The sequence below is a fragment of the Mytilus galloprovincialis genome, chromosome 1 (assembly GCF_965363235.1).
Source record: "Mytilus galloprovincialis chromosome 1, xbMytGall1.hap1.1, whole genome shotgun sequence".
NCBI classification, from domain to species: domain Eukaryota; kingdom Metazoa; phylum Mollusca; class Bivalvia; order Mytilida; family Mytilidae; genus Mytilus; species Mytilus galloprovincialis.
The window spans coordinates 67,106,525-67,132,952 of NC_134838.1; the positions used below are offsets into that span (position 1 = coordinate 67,106,525).

Sequence of the window (26,428 nt, forward strand, 5' to 3'; positions counted from 1 at the left end):
TAAAAAGAAGCATTCAATACTTATAATTACATTTTTTAGCTATGATCATGAAAACACGAATGTTATGATTTTTTTATTTAATTCACCTGTGCACTTTATTGTAGGACCACGTGTTATCATGAATGAAAAAAATTTATTGAGTAATGCAATTGCTTACGGAATAACACGTGATGTGCAGTTAACCAATTATAATGAAGTTTTATAATGAAACATACATCTAATGTAATTATTTCAATATATCGTCACTGAAACTAGGGGTTAGGAGTCTGTTAATATAGACAATGCAATAAGCAATAGGAACTCCTTTTTCTAAAAAAAAAAAAAAGGGGCCAAGTTTACTTGGAAATTTCGTTAAAAGTTGTATTCTGGGATGGGAAACGCGCTACTAACTTTTCTAAAGGTCAACACATACAGCTGTGCAGCATATTTTCACCATCTGTGTCCCCCGAAATTCTAAAAAGTAAGTTTAACCTAAAATATTTATTTCGCTACCATTATTTTAATTCTTTCTTCATGATAATTCAGTTTAATTCTTTATCCTGCTGATATTTATCGATTAATATATGAAATCAGTAAGTAAACACACAAATATCTATATAGGAAAAGTTAGTATCTTCCCATAAATAGGTGTCTTTTGTGAACCAACTGTATTTGTAAAGTTTAACCTTTAAAAAATGAAAACATTGCATTATAAATCTTATTTAAGATAGCTACGTACGAGAAGGACATTCAAATAACGAGTCAGATTTCTACAATGTTTGCTTAAATCACAACATTCAAAAATGGATCTCAAACATGTACTGTAACAACGTAATGTTATGCCATTTGCAGTACAGAACAGTTGCGTGTAATATACCTGACTTAGGACTAAAGACAAGTATGGAACATAAATACTCTTTAAAACCCTTATCTTAATTAATTAATATAGATGATGTTATATATTTTCCAAATGGGATAAATAAATTGTTATCGTTTTTATCTATATTTTACAAAACTGTACATATATATTTAGTAGGAAGTACAAATGTAGGAGTAAAATCTAGAATGAAGTGGTGATATCTGATAATTACTAGTTCATTAAGGATAATCGACTGAACGCCATATGTGCTAAAACGAAAAGGTATTGTTTATATAGAATAATTTATATTAAATGCACACAATAACAGATAAATGTGTCGAAAAACTAAAAGTCAAATCGTCAAAGATATTTTTTTCAAAAAACTTTGGTCAGTCCTGTTCAGGAATGTTCATGATATTTTTTGTAGAACTGTCAGTCAGGAATGTTCATGATATTTGTTATAGAACCTTTAGAACAGTTTCTGAGAGACACTGTTATACTGTGTATCAAGTTAACAGATTAACCATAGAACAGTTTCATAGTGACATTTGACAGATGATGTTATACTATTTGATTTCTTATACTTGATGTTTCTGCTTGACGTCAGTCCATTTATATTCAGGACGAAAGCATACAAAAGCAAAATACTAAAATAATTTGATTTGGTCATTTTAACATTTTTTTATTCAAGCCTCACTGGTAAGTGTTTTGTTGACGTCTAGCGCAAATATAAAATTACAATCCGGGTATCTATGATGAGTTAATTTACAACCATTGCGTCGATGCCACGGGTGGTGGAGTTTTTATTCCCCTAGCGTATCACGAGTCCAGTAGTTAGCACTTCTGTGTTGACATGAATTGTCATTTATACGGTCATAATTACACTGTTTACAAAACGTTGTATTTTAAAATAATAAGGCTTTTCTTTTCCTTAGAAATAGATTGCCTTCGCTGTATTTGGAAAAACGTTTTAGGCATTTTTGGTCCTCTACGCTCTTTCGAACTTTATTAGGCATTTTAATATTTTTTATTCGAGAGTCACTGAAGAGTCTTTTGTAGACGAAACGCGCGTCGGGCGCAAATATAAAATTTCAATCCTGATATATATGATGAGTTTATCCTAGTACATGTACATACATAATGGTCTTGCTAGGTAATATATGATAAAGTGGCTTCCTCTGCAATTGATAATGTGATAATGTAACATGTGTAATAAAACATTGAAAATGTAACATTGAAATTGTAACTTTAAAACAATATCAGTTCAACTTGTTTCTTTTAAAGTTTGTGTACGGGAACGATGAATTTGACAAATGTTATTATTCAGGAAATCTTGGACTGCTTAAAATTTTCTAAAAAGGAACTGTTGTTTTTACTATGGGGAAGAAGTAGTCATAGAGTTTGTCGAATAGTTTTATTATTATGTTTTATTCTGTGCGTACGGCGTGAAACGGCGGAGGGTAAGTTGTACAAGCTTTTAAGGTATCAATCTATTGTGTATAGAGTATATATTTGATGAGTTACAGAACATCACCTACGTTAAACACAATGTAAAGATGTGCATATGACTAGCGTTAATATGAACTCATTTCCATGAACAAATCACCGACGAATTGTTTTTCACTATACAAATATACTATAAAAAGGAGTTGTTACACAGAACCAGGTTATTTTTATGCTTAGAAGATATTCAAGAGCTTTTTTCAAAAATGTGCTTGTGTTTATCTTTTGAAATATAAAAAAGTTGGATTTTGAGTAATATCTTAAAGTACCACATAAAAGTAAAAAAATGTTTTACACAATGGAATTATATTGGTCAAGAAAAGCTTTTATGGAAAGTTTTGTAAAGAAAATCATAGTGCGATCAAATCTATAAATTATGGCGTGTAACACGAGGATGAAGCGATTTTAAAATGGAAACATCCTCGATTCTAATATGACGTGCTTCTTTCGCTTTGTGAACAAACCAATGCTCTAAATCCAATAAAATGTGTTAGCACATGCGTATATTGACTTCTTCAGAATAACGAATTGTATCAAATTATCTCGCACTTAATATATTTCCTTAAGGATGTTCGCTACTCGGTTTTAAAATAACAATCTTTTTTAAAGACTGTTATAAATTGATAGTATATAGATAAAGAAACTAAATGTTAAGCAGAAAAAATGGAGGGTCCGTGTGCTTGTTTTCGAGATATAAGCCATTGAAAATTTGGCAGGAAAGAATTATCTCTAGATTTTTCTTTCACTTAACATTGGCACTTTTTTGTTTAAAAAACTATGAAAAAATAACAAGGATTTCATAAGATTTTGAAATATGGCTTTTTAAACAATATCTAATAAAAATATGAAAAGAAAAGTAGGGGTTAGGGGGCAAATTTTTTTAATGTTAATACATGGATAAAATCAGAGAATTCCGAAAATCTGGCAAAAATTCAAAAAATAGAGGAGCAAACATCCTTAACTTTAAAACACTTCCAAACTCTTAAATGGTGCACATGATGTTACACATTAATTTATTATGACTGTTATGTGTTGCATTCCGAAATTGACATAGTTGATCTAGATATGACAACCGTTCATGCTGGCGTCAAACTACTCCCACTAAAAAATCACAGTGCGAGCCGTAACTTCTTTACAAACAAAAAAGGGAAGTTCATGAAAGAGACTACACAAACGCTTTTACACTTATACTTATCGGACATAGAAATTACCTTAATTGTCCTATTCAGAATAGAAATAATTGGTGCAAGCTATATTTTATTGTAGTTTCAACATGGTTATGCATTATATTCGTGCTATTTTAAGCTTCACTATCGCTCGGGCAAAAGTAATCACGAATATAATGCCTACCCATGTTAAAACTACAATAAAGTATACCTTGCATCAATTATTTCTTAATTTGGCTACGTAGACACGATATCTACGTACGTTACGTTATTATCCACATAGCAGTAAACGAAGTTTATGATGTTAAAATGTTACAAAACATAGCAATTAATTTACACACGATATTTACACGATATCATTAAAACCCGATGTCTAAGCTCGAAACATGTAAACGCGATGTATGCACTTGAATCACTAGTAAACACAATGTTGGTACAATATTTTCCAAATCAGGATGTCGACTATATATTTGATTGATGTAAACGAAATGGTATATATAACCGATCATCAATAGTATCGAATTCATAACAGTGTGGCTATGGACATTGATTGGCGCACTTTAATATCCCATTGACTGGGACAGATTAGGTGAACGTTCGTCTATAACGCCCATTGCTCACGACGTCCTTAATATAAACATTTAAACCGTGGGGTCACCAAAGGTTCTCAACGCCTATATAAAATAATTCGAAATACTAATCAGGAATTTGTGTTTTGATTTATATTGATTAATTAAACGTCCTTTACTTGTGTTTTTGTTATGTTTCGACAATCAATTTTCATAATAAGATATCGCAAAGCCATGTTCTTTCAGAAAAAAGAATGACTTACTGAATGCATGTATTGATTGATTATCTTTTTCGGATTTAACAATTGCGATTGTCGAGTTATGTTATCTTTTAACTTTTATCTGGTCTAATTTTATTTTAGAACGAATGCATAATCCACTTTCAAAAGTTGTGCAAATACGAAACATACAGACAAAATATACTTCTGCCCTGTCTTTTTCGTACTTGAAAGTTATTGGATAGTAAGAAAGCTATTTGGATTAAACCTTGTGAAATTTGCATGCATTTACGTTATTGTATTGGCAAAATGTATCATTTGGTGTATATAGGAAACTTAAACCGTTCTGCTATACTGCTACTATACTTGTGAAAAACACTTGGCAACAGAAACGCATTCATCTTATCTATATAAAAAAATCGACCCAATTTACATAGAAATGGACGTCTTCGTGCATTTGTGATCGCAAATAAAATATGCTCCGGACCTTATGAGTATTTGGACCATACGTGTATGGTTGGACCATATTAGTATACCCTTATGGTCATGATATATGCGTATGGTCCAAATACTCATATGGTCCGGAACACATACATAATATTCTGTGCGTTGTCGGTCGTCTATTAATTTTTTTCTTTTGTTGATGGATTTGACGTCTTTCTGTGAGTGATTATTTGTTCATAACTTAAAACTTACTTGCAAATAATTTAAAAACAAGACTTGATTTATAAAAATGTCCAAACAAACCATGATTTTTTTTTAAACATACATCACATCCATTGCAAAAAGGCTAAAATTCGCCAGGTCTTTAATTTCAACTAAGTGAGTTGACTAAATTAATGTTGCGGACCATTTTCCAATTTCCATGCGGTATCCCTATTTTTTTTCTCGTTCATCTTTTATGTTTATTTTTTTCATTCCAAGACCTCTTGGAGCTTTCATTCTATAAAGTGTCTATTTTGCTAATGGTCGAAGGCCATACGGGGACCTATAGCTTGATAACGCCTGTTGGTCCCTGGAAAGAATGTGTCTGATTGCCTATCACACTTCATATTCTTATTTTAACATGCAGTTAAATCTATGATAAGAATGAAAATTGAATTGTCATTGAGACAAAAACCCAACCAAAGAGCAAAAAAAAAAAAGAAAAAAAAAGCCCAAGGCAACATGTAGATCTTTCGTATCAAGGGAATTGAAAAAATAAATATATTTATTTCAGGTTAATAGTATTAGGCCATACTCAAGTTGTAAAATAGATCTTGTCGTCAACTTTTGCAACCAGCTTCTATGTTTCAACAATGCACTGTTCATCTTTTTTGGGCTTCGACTTTTCTTTTGGACAGACAATTTTGTTTTCGACTGTTTTAAAAAGATGCATTTTTTTACAAAATCATACAAGTAAGGAGTCTCTGGCCTTTGGTAGTGTTGTATGTTAATTAATGTTTGTTTATTTATTTGTTTAGGAAATAAGTATGACGTACATTTTCACTGAACTAGGACACTTTTTATAATAGTTTTTCGATATCGCTCGGGCAAAAATAATCACGAATATAATGCCTACCCATGTTAAAACTACAATAAAGTATAGTTTGCATCAATTATTTCTTGAACCTACCATTTTTTTTTGTCTGTGTTGGATTTGTGTGGCATTGAAAAAAACGGGTATAAACTACACAGTGCAGCTTCCAACAAGAATACAAGATTTATTGATTTTCAAAATGCGACCAAAATTAAAAATTTGCTCGCAGCGGAAAAAATTCAACAGTTTGATTTTCATTGAAATAAAATAATTGTTATGATTTACACACCGTTACTTTTTCCAATATAAATATTCGAACTATTTTGTTTGTTGTTTCCTTTATAAATTTACATCATTTTTAAAAAGACCACGCGTCTTCGATATTTAGAAGACTATAAAAGCGATGTTCATTATCTTTCTTCTGCTGTAAGTTTAATTTAGTTATTTTGTGTCATAATTGCCATCTCGTATGTTTTAAATTTGAATAAAGAAGATTCAGGTTGTCTTATACGTCAATGATACACACACAAAAAAACACGATAACAAATAAAATAAGGTGCAACATTCATTCTCCATGAAAAGAATACATCACATGGATGTATTTTTTGTAAGAAAAATACCAATTTCGTGAGAAGTTGTGTGTTGGACTTGAAGAGCCAAGGCAAACTGACAAATATCTGAATGAACGAATCGATGTATGGTATATAAAAAAAAACAAAGTCCACATGGTTAACATTGAATAAATAGAAGGCCACTCTTAAATGATCACAACGTAGAAGTTTTTGTTCTCTTAATCAATAAGATAGTTTCTGAAATAACGCGGGTCCCTATTAACTTAAAAGTTTTTTTGGTTTTTTTTACCATGAATAAACTTTTTTTTTTTATTATTATTTATTGATATCAGCTCTGGACATTAATATTCTTAAAAGTGAAACTGTTGTTAGTGATGGTATAACAAACAAGTTAAAGGTAAACTTTTCAGTACAATTACTAATAAACGTTTTACTGTCGACCACACTGTTATGAATTTCGTTCTATAAACATTATTATGACACGAAATTGTCAACACTGTGATGGATAAAAGAATTTTGCAACACCTGGAACTTAATTTGAGGTTGAATCCATGTGTACATGGTATCGGTCGTCGCATCTTAAAGTTGACAATATCTTTAACATATCTTTATTTGATTTACATTGGAATAAGTTTTTTAAACAAGTAAAGCAACGGCAATACATAGTAATCACTAGAAGTCTTTGCGGGAAAAGTCCTGAAACAAAACGACTATCAAAGCAAAAATAAATTCTAATACTAAAATAATGATTTAATAGGGCTTATTTCAGTTTGAAAAATTAGGTAAATTCACTTCAAAACATGCATTATTTGGAATGACAACTTTAATAATTATAGCTCTGATTTTTTTATCAAGTTTATGACTATTGTTTTGTTTAATCCTTGTGACATTTTTTCACGCTTTTTCAAGTTGCATTATACAATGTTATATGAGAACAATTAAGTAAACAGAAACTATATCAGATTTATTTAAATTTACTAATTCACAATGTTTAATAATATCAGATATTCAGCCTGATAAGTCAAAGATAACATGTATTACATACACATTTTTATATTTAGAAGTATATCTTCTAGACTTTGTATTAAAACTAAAACCTTACGATCATACACTTTGATGGTGACATTCGGTTACCTTTGAAAATGACATAACGAAAGATAACTGACCTTGTTTTCGACTGCTTGTATGTTGAACTACAGTTATTCAGAATCTTGAAAAGTAGTGAGTGCCACTAGTTGATGTCCTCTTTATTCTGTTTCAGTTTGTTGTTGTCAATATAATGGAATTTGATGCAACTGTTGTGCAAGTAAGAGGTTTGGCTAGCTATATTTGGTTCACTATTTTCTACATGGTTTTCTCGTTTGAATTGGTTCAAATCTTAGCATGCCAGGTTTTATAGCTTACTATAATGCTTACAGTATGAAAGTGGAAATGGTAGTACGAAATTTTAGTATAAAATTAATTTTGAAATGTTTTCCCATTATGTCTCTTTGTTTTGTTCACGCCTCGTTGTCATTATAATGGAATTTGATGCGACTCTCGTACAAGTGTGAAGTTCAGCGCTATAAAACGGTACCAGGTTCAATCAACCATTTTCTACATAAGGAAATGCCTGTACCAAGTCAGGAATATGACAGGTGTGTTCCATTTGTTTGATGAGTTTGAGCTTTTGATTTTGCCATTTGATTAGGGACTTTTCGTTTTAAATTTTCCTTGGAGTTCAGTATTTTTGTGATCTACCTTTTACACTCAAACAAATTCGAGGCATATACATGTTGAAAATATACCGCTCAGCCCTATGTATTGACCAATTGAGAAAACTTATGGTATAATTTGTTTATTCTTTAGTTTTCTATGTTGTGTCGTGTGTACTATTGTTTTTCTGTTTGTCTTTTTTATTTTTAGCCATGGCGTTGTCAGTTTGTTTTAGATTTATGAGTTTGACTGTCCCTTTGGTATCTTTCGTCCCTCTTTTATTACAAAACGATGTACGAAAAACAAATATGACGGACATGAATTAACGACAACTATTGAACTATTGAAGATATCTTTTTTTTTTTTATCTTACTGTACTAATATACAAATTGCAATTTCAGTAGTTTATCATGTAAACGGCAACCTTTACGTGCACCTGTGAATGTAGAATACTTGTTGATCTTCTAGACTTTGTATTTATACCAACATTTGATTAATATGTCATTAAAAAAAGTGTGTCAAGGCTTGTAATTCGATAATAATTTATCAGCAGTCCAGTTGTCAGCACTTTTATTGATATGGTCATAATTATAAAATAAATGTTTACAAAACTTTGAAGTTTTGAAATGATGAGTCCTTTTTTTTATGCCTCTGGAATAGATTATCTTAGCTGATAAAACTGTTAGGAATTTTTGGTTGTCAATGCTGTTTAACTTCGTATTTGATTAGACTTTGAAACTCTTGTTTGTTTCTAGAGTTATGCCGGCGTCAAACATTGGCGTTGACCGGCGTGCACCAAACGTACAGAGAAAATTGACAAAGTCGGTATACGTTTGTTGCACGCGAGAAGAACGCTAAGCAATCGTTAAACGCGCGTTGCATACCGTTTGAAGTATGTCGAAATACAAAGGTATACGCTTGGTGAACGATACAACTCGGGGAAATTTTTAAGCAGCATACGCATTTTCATCCAGCTCAAGCGTGTGTCTAAGCGCGTTTGATGCGCTACAGATACGATTGAGACACGTTTATGGCACGTTGTATACGCTTCGAGATCGTTCAACTTAAACTAAAACGTACGCGGGTGTGTTTGTCACAAACAACCCATAATAGAGCGTCCAAGATACGACCGGGACGCGTCTCAAATACGTTCAAGAAACTTTTTCCTTCGTAGCGTGCATTCAATCTACGTTAGACAAACACCAGGCATACACAACCATACGTTTCTTTAACGCCCGATAAACGCTTAGGTACGCTTCTCGTACACCCAATACACGCTAAAAGCTCGTTGTGCACGCGTTACAGATATGATTGACAGGTTGAATGCACCCAAAATTACTAGCGTATTGGCGGTGTACATGCTTTTGTTAACACGTTCGGCGTACTTCGGCGCTATACGCTGATGTGTGACGCCGTTATAATGTTTTGTTGACGAAACGCGAGTCTGGCGTAAAAATTTCAGTCCTAGTATCTATAATGAGTTTATTTAGCTAAGATTGAAGTAACAAAAGATTAATCAACAGCATTGCATTTAATATATAATGTCTGGCGATTACAAGTCATTTTTATAATGCACTAAGGACAATAACAAATAAATATTATTACATATGTGCATTTATTAAGGAACAGAAGAAGCCAAAAATATTGGTAGTTTATGGATGGCCGTTTCACGAAATTTGATTTTTTTTAAATAATGGGAAAGGCTGACTCTGACTTTTAGCTTATATTTGCATTGGTATTATTAAGGTCTCAAATCGAGATTTAAAAAAAACAAGAAAATGCCTAAATTTTGGAAAATAACCTTTTATAAGCTATTGAAGTCTTTTATGAAAAGAGAAGGGGTATGGGGCAAAACATTTTACCATGTATTGAAAGGGAAAAAACAAGGAGTAAGAACATCTGACACAAAATCCTAAGCCTCACCTAAGTGCATTCTTAACTACTAGTATATCACATCATTATTCATTATTTTAATTATTTTAAATGTAATCCAATTAATAAATATAACCTTGACATTATTAGTGAGTCATATGTATCTTTTGAACACAAATTATGAACTAACATGATATGAATATGAAATATCATTTCAGGTCCAATATCTGTGAATAATGAAACCTCTTAGTTGCACAGAAAAAGAAAACTTTTTGCGTTTCTGTCTTCTAGTCATCAACAATGCCAATGCTGTGGTGATTTGCCTTCTTGAATTCAGTCTTATGCAACAACACTTAACATTTGAACAATTCCTCATTAAGCATCAACATGATATATATCATCTTTGCTATGATGGACGGAGGTGCTGCAAATGTATAAAAGATGGGAGTAAAAAGCAGTCCACTTCAACACGAAGAATTTTATCAAAAGTACAAATTGATGTTCTGTATACTGAATCGCTTTGCCAAAATAATTGTGGTAACTCTTGCTGCAACAGATTGCAACCAAAGCAATGTATCAACCCAAGTTTTCTAGATTTGACAATCGCAAAATGTCTTCTAACTAGTTTCTGTTCTGATATTTTTTGGTATTGTTGTTTACAATTACGAAATAAGAATATGCAGGAATTCTTAGATGAAAAGAAACATTTAATTTATCATCTGAACGTTGCCAGCCTTCCGTGTTGTCTTTGTACATCAAGTTTTGAGTTTCCTGTTAAATCGGCAATTATTAACAAACAGGAATTACTGGTACTCTACAAATCAACAACTACTTCTCGCTTACAAAGTAATTGTTGTTCAAATCATAGTATCAAAATCTGCGAACTATCTGCTAATGTTCTACACCCTTCTAGCATTGAAAATCACGTTGCCGTTTATATCCAACAACATTGTTGTGAAACAAGAAAAGCTTTAGAAGTCATAACTGATATTAGAAACACATGTTATGCTCACCCTAAAGAAGCCTTACTTTCCAACAATGAATTCGAGACAAAAAAAGAGAAGTTGGTTGGAGCGATTCTTACTTTAGCAGATGTCTGCGGGATAAAGAAAAAGACAAAAGCAGACATTGACACTACCATGAATACACCATTGGATGGAAGTCAAATGCAAAGTATTCTAATGGGCTTGAAAGGCAAAATAGATGAGGTATGAAAAATAAATTATTCATTGTATTATTATGGGTATCTACATGATGTATCAATTAATAAGATGAAAATTTGAAGGCCTATTTGGGTCACGATGCAGTTGTTAACATATTCGATAGAGAAACATTTTTGTTCTGGTAACCTACTTATATACAGAAACATGTTACAGTTGGCTCGAGTAAGCAAGAGCAACGCGTTCCTATTCAATCGTGTACCGTAGTGCAACGAGTACCAGTCTGTTAACTCAGCCTAGAGTAAAGTGTTAAGAGTTCATTGGCTTTACTTAGATCAACACGTATTTCTGATTAATATCGAATTGAAATTGAGTGCCTGTATCAGAGATTTATTGTATGCAGAATTTAGTATTCGAGAAGTGCACTGAAGGCCAATCGCCTTGCGCAATTCTCACGAAATTATTAACCTGAATTTGATTGGCCAATTATCGCGAATTATGTGCAACGCGTTACTCTATGAAAAGTGAAACAGCTGTTTCGCGTTACTCTAGTGTATGCGACCTTATTGCTTTGCTCTAGGGTATGCGAAAAACTGTAATGTGTTTGTCTAGCAAACCTGTAAATATTGACAGTGTGACCCGAATGGCCCTTTAGAGACAGATTATGGTAACTGCTTATAATAATTAACAAGTTAAAATGTATATTCCTAAATGACGAATTTTATTTATCACTAAAAAACATGTTTGATATTCTTAGTTATTCTAGTTAAATAAGTTATCAATTGCCTTTGAAAATTTAAGTCATAGTGTTTATGATAAGTATATTGTGTAATGTGTTTTGTTTTAAACACGTCCATTCACGTGGCATCATTTACCTGGTAGTGCTTTCGTTTCTTTCACATCAAAATGACAGAAACGAAATAAAAGACTCTCGATTACTTTCCTTTTATATAGTATTCAGTGGAAAATTGAGCAAGCAATAATAAACTACGTAGTTTTGGTATAATAACAAATACCTTTAGTTTAACGGTACATACAAAATATAACGATCAGTAATAAATGGATTTTGTTAAAGTCATAAGAAACCTCAAATTAAAAAAAATAATGCATATGTTTTTTTTATAACTCAATGGATAGTTTTCATGATAAAACTTATAAATGTGCATATACTTTTTTCTGAAGAAAATTCTTTAATTTATTCATATTTAAAAGACGTTTACTTTATTTTAATTGCTTCCTTCCAGGAAGGAGCACGGTCACATCTCGTAAAAATCCGGTGATCGCAATACGCATGCATGTCCTTAAAATAAACTATTATCTGAATTTACATGTTAAACACGTGCTCAATTTCCATGCTTTTTTGTTGATTGTTGACAAACAGGTGACAATCGTTAGACTTCGGCTTCAAAACACGAACTTTAATTACCTGCCATATTTTCACAACAACAATGACCGATTGAAAAAAAAGTACGAAATTTATGCGAAAAGAATGAAAAATTCTTGAACAGAAGACAAAGTTTATGATGTTTGTATGCATTGGTTCAAGAATTGGAAGAACATTATTTTTCACCGGTCACTCGTTTCTTATGACTTTAAGTTAAACATGTCGTCAGTTTAATGAGCTATAAGACATATACTTTAATATTAAGGAACATTTCATTAACGGAATAATATAGCAATCGGTAGCTTAATAATACTTAATAATGAAAAAATAAAATAATGAAATAAGCAAACAAGTATTTTGTGACAAAAATCCAGGTCACCTAAGCTGCATTTAAAAGTGGTGAGAAAAATGTAAATTTTGTCTCATTACGGTAACTTTGATGTTTGCAAAATTGCCCCAAAAAAGTATTTAAAAATATTGATGATATTTAAAAAATCTAAAAATGTAATTCAATCTAATTCTTGTTTTTGGAAGACATCTCGTACCGGCCAAAGAGCTCGTTATTGCACCCTCAAACGCATTTGAAGGGATGAACTTAAACTAACCACTAAGAATCATTGTATCATTTGCTTTCTTGTTTGCAGCAACCCTTTATCTATCTAATGTTATATACACGAATATTAAAGCAGATTATATGTTTTAGATGTGTGATGATTTGCCAAAAACCTTCGAAAAGATATTGCAAGACCACCTGAAAGAAGTTGCGATATCGGATGACCAACTGAATAAAATTATAGGTAATGGTATTGATTAGTTATGAAATATATTTTGTTGATGGAATACAGAATAATTCTAACAAAAATCAACTTTCTGATTTTTGATTTATATGAGATATTCTGATTGATAGATGTACGAAAAAAAAAACTGTAAAACAAATTTCTCGAAAGAATGCAACATTTTACATGAAAAGACGAACTAGATAATTAGTAAACACGTTAAATAAGTTTGTATTATAGTACTAACAAGCTTATGATCCTGTATCATTTCTTGACATCCGTTTAAAGTATACTTTTAAAGCATTTTATTCAGTTTGCTCATTCCCGCCAAAATCGCCCTTTTGACGCCGTATTTTGACGTTGTCAGTGCCCTTGAGTATTGTGACGTTACAATGGACCTTTGACGTTCCACACAATCAACAAGATTTGTGTGTAGAAGCCATAAATGTCCCTTTGGCAGCAAGAGGGTTAAGAAATAATTCATGGAAGCCATAGATTTCTTGGACACATGGGCCATGATATTCGAATTTTATCCTGAGCTTTATATTTGCAATAGAATAGAAAAATAAAAAAAAACTACCTCAAAAATCCATTTTAATATAATATTATGCGGATTTCGATGGTTCGCGTAACGGAAAAACTTCGACTCGACCGTTTTCATTTGTATGACGTCATGTTTTGAAATCACTTAAATGCGCCAAAAACATTAATAGACTTTCGCGGAATTTTATTTTATTTTGATTAAGTTGATTTCTCCGAGCTCTTTTGCATAAATTCTTTTAAATATGCATCCGAGTAAGAATAAAGGTCGTTTGTCTTTTTTCAATTGCAAGTTTTCAAACAATAAAATCGGCAAAGCGATTTTCTCGCTTCAGCCGGCACGGCAAAAGCGAGAAAAGCAATCGAGTTCAGATTACCAATGATAATCTGTTTATCGCTATTTTACCTTTGACGACGTTGTAATTTCATGTCAATGTCATGTCAATTTCATTAGCAATGCCACATGCCTCCTTAGGTTCTAGCGAAAATTTATCACAAAAAAAGATCAAAGGAAAAATGCACAAATTAGCGATAACATCCATTATCATGTATATCTTTCAGTCTGCGAGTATATCGAGAATTTTATCACGGTGTTGATTACAAAACGAAAGAAGAACGTCTTATTAGAATATATAATACTTCATTGTATGTGTGTTTATATGTCCTTTTGTATTCCGAATAAAACGATTTTTATGAAGAAAAAAAATTTGAAATAGACAAACTTTCAAATAGTTATCAAAGGTATCATGATTATAATTTAGTACGCCAGACGCGCGTTTCGTTTACGAGATGCAGAAAATGTAACGGTGTAATGAAAAAACCTGTAGTACTTAAATTTCAAGTACAAATCAAGTACTGCACCTAAATATTACAATAATTTTAAAGTAACAACATTGTACTGAATATTAAAAGTAGATTTCCAGTACTATATAATTTTGGAACAGAAATAGAACCTATGCAAAAGTAGCTGTGTATTTGTTTAAATGTTCTGGATTCTTTTCAGACACGATCAACACAAATTTTGGCCAACTTTTTAAGTCTCTACAAGCTGACCAAAGAGACAGAATGGTGACGTTAAGCAGTAATACGAATCAGGATTGTGGTGCAATTATGACCCCTAAAGTGGACGATGTTTACATCATTTTTCAAGAACTTACCACCTTTCTTCACAAAAAAGAAGCAAAGGACATAAAAGAAGATTGTGAACATGTTACTAGAGTATTTGAAGATTTATTTAAAAGAGTCAACAAATTCGACTTTGAAAATTTTAGCATGCATCCAATCACTGATGCATTTGAAAGGATAGACAAAACAAAGGAAACTACCCGGAAACTAGGTGAAAGTATTAATGATTTGAAAAATAATTTAAAAAGGCGAGATTTTAAAAAATTTATGACATATGTGACTGTATTCCTGTATCTAGGTGTAATACGAAAAGAAATATTTATACAAATTAACAATTCATTTAAAATTTGGTCAATGTATGAACGACAAATTGAAAAATATTCCGAAAGCATACAGCACCTATACGAGATTGAAAAAAAAAGAGATAGAGAACTACTTAGCACTTTTGTCAAGACAGAAAGCAAATCAGCGGTAGTCAACTTTATGTATAATGCTTGTGAATGGAATTTAGTTGATCGAGTTTTAGCTAACAGTTTTAACTGCAGGGAACTAACTGAAGATGGTTCTTTTGTCCCAACTGATTCAGAATATACTATTGAATGTGCGGCCTTTATAGGATCTAAAGCATACATGGCTAACTTGTGGGGGTCATTTCTAAGATGGTCAAGACATGAAAACTTACAATCAAGATTTAAGTTCACACAAAAAGACATTGCTGGCAAGCAATTCTTTACGATATATTCAAATTTGTGGCCTAGCTATCACGTGAAAATGCACTTAGGTAAGGTCACTGGCTGGTGTGTCCATGGAAAACACGACGATCCGCAAGATTCAGGAACATGGTCAATTAGGGCAGTCAAATATAGAGATGACACATTTTACTTATTGTCCCCAAGAAAGTCAAAGGCTGTATTTATGTGCGCAGATATGTCTGGGCGCATTTATGGTAATATGAAGCAAGTCGATGCGTACTGCTTATGGTCAATCAAACAGGTTACACAAGATAATAGGGACAGTACCTCCTGCTTATGATCGATTATGCATTTCTTCTAAAACAAATGTATCAGAAAATTAAAAAAATAATAGTGTATTACATATATCTTCTGGACACTGTGATTCATAAATACTCTCATGCATGTCAATTATCGCATATTGGGGAAAATTTTGTTAATCTCGTGGATAATTGATGTCACGATTTTATGACGCGGAATTAGGGTCATAAACATCGAATTTAGCATAATATGCTGAATTGTTTAGCTTATATATAAATGTTGGCGCGGAATCAAGGTCATAAATATTATATTTTAGCATATACTTAATGAATTTAGCTTATGCTAAAATGATTTTAGCTTATGCTAAAATGAATTTAGCTTATGCTAAAATGATTTTAGCTTATGCCCAAATTATTTTAGCTTATGCTAAAATGAATTCAACTTATGCTTAATTAATTGTTTTATCCAATCAAAATCTCGCTTTCTTAAGGGCATACGATACAGTTACAGGGGAGGTAATGACGTTGCTAACGCAAAATGTAATTTTCGCGACGTCAAACTACGACTTATCGGAAAAGATGCATTTTTCGACTGATTTTTATCATTCAAACTGATTTCATTTGAAAACGAGTGCATGGACCCCTATTTTTTAAAACTACATTTTGTTTCATTTTGCAGGGAGATTATGTGGACCAAATTTTATAAAACTGTAAATAGTGCAATTTTTTTAATTTTGATAAATAGACAGCAGAAAAATACGTTTTTTTTCTCAATTCATCACCATTTGATAAATATGAGTCATTTCTGAATAAAAAATGCATAAATTTTTAGGATACTTATTAAATACAGAAATTACAAATAATTTAACAAAAAACTATTTGTGTTTATCTTTTAAAACAAAAAAGTTATATCTTTCTTTCGAAAGGGAAAATACGGCCACGAATCCGAATTTTGAGCAAATATTCAAAATTTCGACCTCATTTCACTCAAAAAGTAGCACATGAAGGTATACTTTTTATAACATATTTGATTTAATCAGGTAAAAAATAGCCTATATGCAAATTTTCATCCACTTGTAAATACGGGATCAAAACTGTATCGTATGCCCTTACCTACTTTTAATACTTTTCTCTGGTAAAAATGAATAACCACTTTTCTCAAATAGATAAATGTTTTTCTTAATGTAAATCATTTTATTTCTGGATAAGGGAAAACAATATTAAGAAATATTAGCAACAACATAAAACACACACACACACAAAGAGATATAATAGAATGAGTGGTCCGTTCCTCAAGCGCCTTTAGATGTAAGATGCTGATAATAATCAGAACGAATAACAAATGAAAATTTTATACATTTAAAAAAAAATGACTACTCGTTTTACATTTTAATGAGGTCAAAAGTAAAACGACTTTATAATTGAATCTGTCTTTATTGTGTGCAAGAAGCATACGAATTCACGCGAGGTAGGGCCAATTTGCCGGGGATTTTTTTCACAGAAGGGCCAATTTCAAAAAGTGCCGACAGAATAAAATTTACTATTAAAACACAAAAAAAATGCTTTTTGATCAATATCTCGATTTACATATATTATGATATGTCTGATCAATAGTTAATTTAACCCTTTAAAAGGATGAAAGTCCAATATGCGGATTTTCGGGTGTTTTTAGGTGGGAAAAACAGGGAATCCTCCCAGAAGGACATTTCAAACCAAAATAAGTTAATATGCTTTTTAGGACTGTTGTTATTCATACTACTTTTTCCCTCAAAATGAAATTGGTCTAGTGTGTTCTTATTACATAAAAAACAACTTTTTAAAGAAAAAATTGTAACATCGATTAATTGTACCGATATAGCTTCTTAATAAGAGATATATGTATAAGCATCGCCGTAGCTCCATCAGTAGAGCACAGAATTACAAATAATTGATGGTTTTGAAGAAAGGATTCAAACCTCGCTCAGAATATTTGCATTTTTTGTGTTGTTATATTATATTTTAATGTTTCTATCATATTTTTTCGGATGTTTGCTTAATTCATAGAGTCATTCTGGTTCTTTGTTACTATTAGTACTGCAAGCAGAGCTCATTTTTTAAAACTTTAATGGTCCGGAAGAACACACACCTAAATTATATATCGATGGAAAGAGGAAAACGTGTACAATAAGAAAAATTGGGTCGTAAAAATCCAGAGTGGTCACAATTTTGTGAAATTGAGGTCAAAAGTCAGACCTAAAAATATCAATATTTCAACCACAAGAACAAAAAGGAGAAATATTCTGATATTTATTCAATAGAATGCTACAAAAACGATTCAACCATAAGCATGTTCTATAAACGATGATAAAACGACAAATTTGACTACTTATATGAAGAGCTGCCATTACAAAATGGCGTTGATTTGGAACCTTCTGATTTTTTTCCATTTAAGACATAGCAAAAGAAGAAGTGGCCTTGACCTTTTCACATCCATAAACTTTCATATTGTGTATAGTATTTCACTATAGTATATTACAGAATTATTTTTCTAAAGTATAAAACACCAGTTTATCAAATTATTTCAATATTTTTTCTATCTTTGAAAAAAACAAAATTCAAGCGCTGAAACAGTGTTTTTAATTTTGCATCTTAAAGGTTGTGTATTTTGTGAAAATTAGTGTCTAGTTATAGATAAATACATATTGTGTATTTGCAAAGTCTGGACAGAGCAGTTATAACACAAAATATACTATAGTCACCCGAGGCGAATGCGAGGTTTAAAAAAAATTGAGTGTTAAACAAAGTCAGTTTGGTGCATGAACATTTTTTTAGTGGGATAATCCTGGTAAAAAAGTTAACTCATTAACTTTTTAAGGGAAGGATGAAAAATTATACAATGCAATGCCAATTTTCTAATGTTGTAATTCAAAATCAGTCATGATCCTTATATAACTTTTACAAGCGACACACAATAGCTCAAGTATTCATAAAATAGGGACATGAATCAATCTCTTAGTCATCATATGCGGATTCAGTACGCATATTAGCATTACAAGACACTTCCCTTTTTTATAAGAACAAGTTCGGCGCAGGACAGAGTTTGTTCAAAGCAAACACAGTTTTTTTTAGTACAAATGCTATCTGGAGCGTAAATACCGTCATGATTCGTCAGATATAGTCTTACCTTTGCATAGGAAACACAAAAGAAATGTGAGTACAAAGTTTCGATCAATGGTTGTTCGTGACCCATATTCCAATATGCATATGCATGATGTATCTGCACTGCCAATCCCAAATGTAATGGGGCGAATGTTGCTACAGAAACGATTGATTTTGTAATAGTCATACATTTACGAATTTTTGTTATCTTGAGGGACAATATACGGTTCAGAAGCGCCTTTGTGTTATTTTTCATCGATTAACTTTCAAATAAACTTTTGAGCCTAGGCTCCGTGTTGAAGACCGGACCGTGACCTATAATGGTTTACTTTTATAAATTGTGACTTGGATGGTGTGTTGTATTATTGGCACTCATACCACATCTTCCTATATCTATTAACAAGCTATGCGGGCATCATTTCCATAGAAATACCAAAACGAGGACATAGCTCATAAGAGCACTGGTGGCAGGATGAAGTAATTGTTCTTCTTTTAATGTATCCTTGATATTTTCAGACACACCTTGGACTTGGTGTAATTCTGAAAATCTTAATATAGACTTCAATTTTCCTGCAGCAGATATGGCATCCCCTAAATTGAGTTCAGAGCTAAACTCTATAATTCATATCCCTTGGCCCCACTGTGTCTGAATTGTTAGGTGTCACAATATCTAGTTAGTTCTGGAGTTTGGCAGTTTGGTAAGCATCAGAGACAATCTTGGGTAAAATTGATCGGTATATATAGAGGATGTGCTACATGAAAAAGGCTTTTTCTTATGGAAGAACAAATCACATCACTAACAATCGTTATTAATGAACTGACAGCAAGTTCAAATTCTAATTTTTCAGTGACTGTTTTACTTAATTGCACAGGTGTTGACTTCAATAAGTACTTGGTTATGCATGGATAAATGATTACTCACATTAATAAGCACAACTTAAAAGACTGTCAACACGTTTAGAGGACTCAGTTTTGCGTAGTTTTCTGGTTTTTTTAAAGGTTTTTCTTTTATACAAAACCCTGTTTTCATATCCAAACTACAAGGAAGAAACTGAGCGCGAGATCGTATAAAAGTGTCAGGTTGTGAGGATACATGTCGATCAATTTGATCACATATATGAATTTCTGTTGTTTCTAATTTAAAGTTCCCCAAGGGTGACTGGGGAAACGAAATATGGTCACTTGGTCTTCCCCCGACCGGCAGTAAAACGAAGTTTGGCGTCCGTTTAGCTGTGCGGGATGTATCAAGTTCGCAGTCACGTCCGGTCAGAATGGGGCCGTTAAATCCGATGCCTCGTGTAAAGGGAGTGTCACGTTCTTTGCACGTTAAAAACCTTTGCATCAACTCTTTCAGGGGTCCGTAGGTGGCATGTTGCAATGGAAAATTTCTGTCCCAATCCAATATCCCATCATTTTCCAGTGGCAGTCTAAATTTTCCCGATCATCATCCCGAATGGCCTCTATTATGACAAAACCTACCTATTGTTTTTATTGTTAGCTTGTTCTCGTCCTGGACATGCATGAAATATTTGCCACTGGACTTTAAGCAACTAACAATCAATCAATCAATCTAATTTAAAGACGCACCAATTTTGCCTTCTGGTGCAAGTCTCATAACATCACTGATGATTCGACCACGGAAAGCAGAATATCAAGAGAAGTTGGTTTTAGCATCACCTTTCTCTGTCACACATCAAATCTCTGCGAAACTTCAATAGTACTTTTCCCCCGACCACTTGCATGCATATTAATTGCTCTGAGGTTAAACATTGACGTACAATGTATTTTCACACAATGTCAACTATAGTCATTATCCGGAAAAACCTCTTATCCGAAGGATTTGGTTAACTTTTATATAAAGTCAAAATTTTATTAACAAAAATATAACTTATTTACAGAAAATACACGAAAGAACTACTATATATATTCAAATCACTCAAACATAGATTAACTTTTCCTACAAAATCTACATAATCACATCGAAACTATCAAATTGATTGTGAATGAAAAAATAAATGGTGGAGCTGATTGACGGATAGGAAATTTCCGTAATTAAAAAAGGTACAAATGATGTTTTTATTTTTGAGTTTTTGACAAAATTGTTTGGAATTTGCCCAACAAAATTTGCATGCAGTATCGCAATAATATGTTTTGTCCTCTCAAATGTCAAATACTGTTTTTGAATCATATGTTTTCTCGTTTTCAAAGAAAAACGCGTTAAATATTTATCTAAAAAACAGCCAACTTTAAGTTTGAAAGTTTTACCTGGAGATGGTATTATATTTATGTCTTCATCATTCCGATGATCCTTGATGATATGTGCATAGAAAATATTTACGAAATTAGCGGGAAATTTAACCAAAAAATATATTTTTGGATTTTAAGGTAACTACCCAAAACCGTAAATCGAGGGGTATCCCAATTAAAGGAATAAAATATAAAAATGTGACCATAGAAACTTTTTACGACCCGACGAAAATTAAAATATAGATATTATTCTATCATTTAAAACAATTTGCAGCCGTGTGTTATTCCGGACCATTAAACTCGTTAACTAAGCGTCTTTTTCGATGTCAGTTGCAGTACTATATATAGTTTACTAGTATATCATTTTACATGTATCAAAGAAAAACTTATGTATCGCTTATTGTGTGCATTCCTATGACTGTCCATACTCTTGACTTACTTTCTATTCATGTTTACATTTATTACATATATTCAAGGAACAGCTGCCGTCAAACTGATGTAGGTGCCTGTACATAGCGAATAACACGAGAATTAATTTTATAGCTATGAAGCCTACATGTAATGTTGCGGGTGTAATATACACATAACTTAAAATAAGGCCATTGTATACAAGTTTTAAAACAACACAAACAATTTTTCGAAACCTTTTTTCAACATGGTATTATATGTAACAAATGCAGTCAACAACAATTTTGTCGCCAATTCACAAACTGTATAGATACTAGTACTAAATGTTTTACCACCGTCCCTACACCGGTACCTAAGTCATCAGAAAATAAAACAACACAACAGAACAAATCAATTACACTACAAATCGTGATTGTAGGTAAAACATCAAGAAGCTGTTGCATCTGTATCACAACGAAGGGCCGATTTGTTAAAATGACAGAAAAGGCAATATAACATGTGTTAGTAACACAGGGTGATCTATGACCAACTGATGTAGGATGATCTCCGGTTAAAATATATACATGTATTATCTTATCTTATCTTATAGACGATAAAAAAAACTTAAAAGACCAGGACAAATACAGATATACATATATTCAGAATGAGAATTGATTTTGAATTTGTTCAATATTATTTGGCTCCTTGACAAGTTACGTGGTATGGCACCTTGCAGGCACCTTGCATAAAGGACTCATGTTAATAATAAAATAAAATCAATATTAAAAAATCAATAGTCTTGGCCTTGTTTTTGTAGGAATACCTGTTCAAGGTATGAAAAATTGAAAATAGATGATGTGACGTATTTTCATGTACTATAATTAGCATCTATCGGGCTATTTAAAACATGATTTACCTATCTTATCGAATGAAATAAATTCCCGGCAAACTGGCTCTACCTCTTTGTTAATATATCTGATTAATAGTCCAAATAATCATGTTGTCATAAAAGGCTTTTTTAATATTTTTGCTGAGACGCCTTCGTACGGTACATGGATTGATAGTTGAGCGGACCGTTGGATGGATGGTTAACTGTTTATTCTGATATCAGTGGCAACTGCCATATGAATTTGCATATGAACTGATATTAAATAATATGCATAGCTTCCGCATAAGCTTCACACATCATATTCAAAACAGATGATTAATTAACAAGGGTATTAAACCAACCCTTTTGCTAAAACAATCCACACACTTCTAATGTGACCTAAGTAAGAGGGAGTGTATGTACAGAGATAAATAGTACAACATTAAAGTCTATGTTTATTTATGTATCAATTAATATTCGTATACTCAAAGTAAGTTGGTAAAATTTAAGTCTTAAATTAAAAAAAAAAAAGAAATAAAAACACTTGTAAATAACAACAAAATTACAGTTTAAATAAACATCAATAGCATTGAACACACTTGTAAATTATGACTAAAATGAAACTTTCTGACAAACTAATGAGATCAATTGAACAAAGAAATCAAGCTTATAGAACAACATTTGATATTGCACATTAGAGATACAGAAATGTAACTTCGAAATTTTTTATAAATACAGTTTATGGATTTCAAAACCTTAAGTTCGCAATTATCACAGACAAGTTCAATTTTCATTCATGGTAACTTCAAATAAACTGATCGAGTATTTTAATAGAGTATTTCAATCTGTAATGCTACCATAAAAAGGTCAAACAGTCATACCATGATATTATTCGTTATTCACTAATATTAATGATATAAGGAGTAATATCTGAGAGTCTTTTACTGTTCCCATATACTTGATAGTTCCCTAACAGCTACTATGCTGTGATTGATAATTCATAAAACCAACACTATTTTATCTTACATAATCAACCATAACTGCTTTTATCTCTTTAAGATACATGTTAAATCAGTACTTAAAAGTTCAGCTGTGAAACATTAGACAGCTACACCGTTTACAAACTTTAAGGTGAGAGGTCATCATTTATATAAAGTATGATGAAGTGCATAAATATAAAAATGCTTTTTACGATCTTGCAACATAACCAAATATTTTTGATATACTATCGTAATTGATTTGGAGGACATTTGAACTATTTAATCAGCACTGACCTGATTGTAAGATTTAATGCAAAATGACTGAACCCTTTCACAAAATAAATGACATGGTGTAAACCAGTATTCAGCACATATTCTTGTTGTCATTTCTCTTGTTACACAAGGTAGTTCATACACAAATAGATTCTCACATATAAATCATCACTTTATCACACAAAAAGGACTAATTGAATTATCACAGCATCATCTACCAATACAACACAATAGGATGTTGGGTGTGTCTCTCTGATCTGGTTGTCTCATTAATGAATCGAAAAAAGTCATTTGTTTTGTTTTTTTAAGAAACAATTAAAAAATCAGGATGATGATTTTCTGGTATAAATTGTTTCACATATTGTCATACTGGGGTCTTTAAACGCTTAATATATGATATGGGTTTTGTCAATGGGGTGGCAAAAATTACTTGCATGTTCAGGACGAGAACAAACCAACAATAAATACAATGGATGATCCTGTAAAAGAGGCCATCCTTGATGACGGTTGGGGAAATTTGGACTGCAACTGGAAAATGAAGGAATATTGGAAAGGGACAGAAATTTTGCTTAAGTTGTTAATTCGCACGTTTGTTGGATTTTTGCGTGCTGAAAGCATAGTACTATATATATATATACATATATATATACAACTCGTCTAAACATCAACCCAACAATGTTAGATCTGTAAATTTGCTTTCGCAAATTTTTGGTTCTTCCCTCGCCGGGATTCGAACCCATGCTACTGTGATATCGTGACACCAAATCGCCTGCACTGCAGCCGTCCCGCTAGACCACACACATATATATATAAGAGGCATCATATTTAGTGTGGACGAGGATGTGCACATACCTCACAGGCTTAACGATCAACCCAAATTTGGTAAGAGTTTTACTGCTGGCCTCAGAATAAGATCAAAATGAATATATTTCTACTGTCCAGTCACCATGGAGTGAGGTCATCGTTAAATCAGAATAGTTTGTATCTTACCTCCCAAGTTTGGATCACAATGACCTGGAGGCCGCTTCAGTGGAAATGATAAATATTTATTACATTACAATGGATAGACATCGGAGTAAGCCACAAATGGAAGAAAACAGTTAAGGTTACCTATGGCCTAGGTGAGTTCTATTGTGATGATATTTGGAGGATAGTCCTACGTGTTGGTGTTGTCTGATATGAAGTTAAATATTTAAGATGATTTATTTTATTTATCATGAGAATCTTTTGAAGTTCAATAGTTCGATAGTTTCTCCTTACCAGCTGTTTGCCTATTTGTGCTTCCAATCAAACTGTCAAGTTATGGCATAGAATCTGGACGAGTTAACAATCCTTCTTCCATCTCTGTTTGTACAGTTCTAGGAGATGATCTTTCAGATGCTGAATCACAATTACGGTATATGGAATGTCGTCAGGAGACAAATATACTGATGACAATGGCCAGGAATGTAGTAATGGAACCTACCGCTAAGACAATCTGTGTCACTAAGGTATCAGTACTGTGTTTATCATCATTATCATCATTCTTTAAAAAAATATAATTGAAAAAATTGAAAAAACTAAGCCTACAAACTCTTCTACACTCTTCTTGATTCCAATATGGACATTTCGCGATTCTCTTATGCATGCTTCTCAACTCTGCACAATTTTCGATTTCCATTTAAACTTCTCCAGAATAGTTTCTGTGTTGTTTATGATGATACATGTACGTATGAGATTTAGGAAGTGTGCAAATGAGAATCGAGAGGTGTACATGTGATAATCGCGAAGTGTGTACAAGTAAAGGAATTGAAAAATGTACGTATGATAATCCCGAAGAGTATGTATGAAAAGCATGACATGTGCCTATGAGATTTAACAAGTGTTTATATGAGAATGGAGAAGTGACTGTTGGAAGGAAACAAGCAACAAGCATGATAAAATATAGCAGTAAATTTTGCCATTTGATTAGGGATTTTCAGTTTTGCATTTTCCTCAGAGTTGATATAGTGAGAAAAGTGGCATTAAACACTTATCATTCATGCAATCAATCAATCGTTTTACCTTCTTTTGCTTTATGCATAAAAATTATTACAAATATATCTTCCTACTTTGTCATTAATATTACAAGTTAATAGGTATTCTTTAATATACTTCTTTAAGTTCCTGCACGGACAGATCTTCAAAATTTATATCTGAAAATGTAAACAAATCACGAACTTGTGCTATATTGCGTCTGTATGATTGAAATAATGTTATCTTATTATATCGGGTGGCATCGGTGGCCAAGTGGTTTAGTAAGTAGTCGAACTACTGTATCAGTAGCCTGTCAACAGTGAACAATGAGGTTGTGAGTTCAAATCCAGAATGTTGAAAGTGAGTTTGACTCCAACCTGAATTGACTATTATTGTCAGTTTTTGTACTGAAGGTTGGTAGTTCTCTCCGAGCCCTCCACCTTACTCCACCAATAAAAACTGATCCGCCAAGAAAAAGCATAATTGTGCTTAAACTGGCATTAAACACCAAGCAATCAATCAATCTTAATATATCGTTAATTCACACACCTAATTAAATGGGCATTTAAAAAGTCAGAATGTGAATATATATGTTCAAACTCTTTTAGGTCA

At 32.3% G+C, this 26,428-nt stretch overlaps 1 protein-coding gene across 1 annotated transcript in view; it reads left to right on the forward strand.

Moving 5' to 3' along the window:
• The first annotated feature begins 1,007 nt into the window (after positions 1 to 1,007).
• The window catches only part of LOC143065498 (uncharacterized), a 40,136-nt gene continuing 14,715 nt past the window's right edge, over positions 1,008 to 26,428 (forward strand). The window contains exon 1 of the mRNA XM_076239192.1: positions 1,008 to 1,120. The gene's annotated coding sequence lies outside the window, so the exon portion shown is untranslated. The remainder of the gene's footprint in view (positions 1,121 to 26,428) is intronic.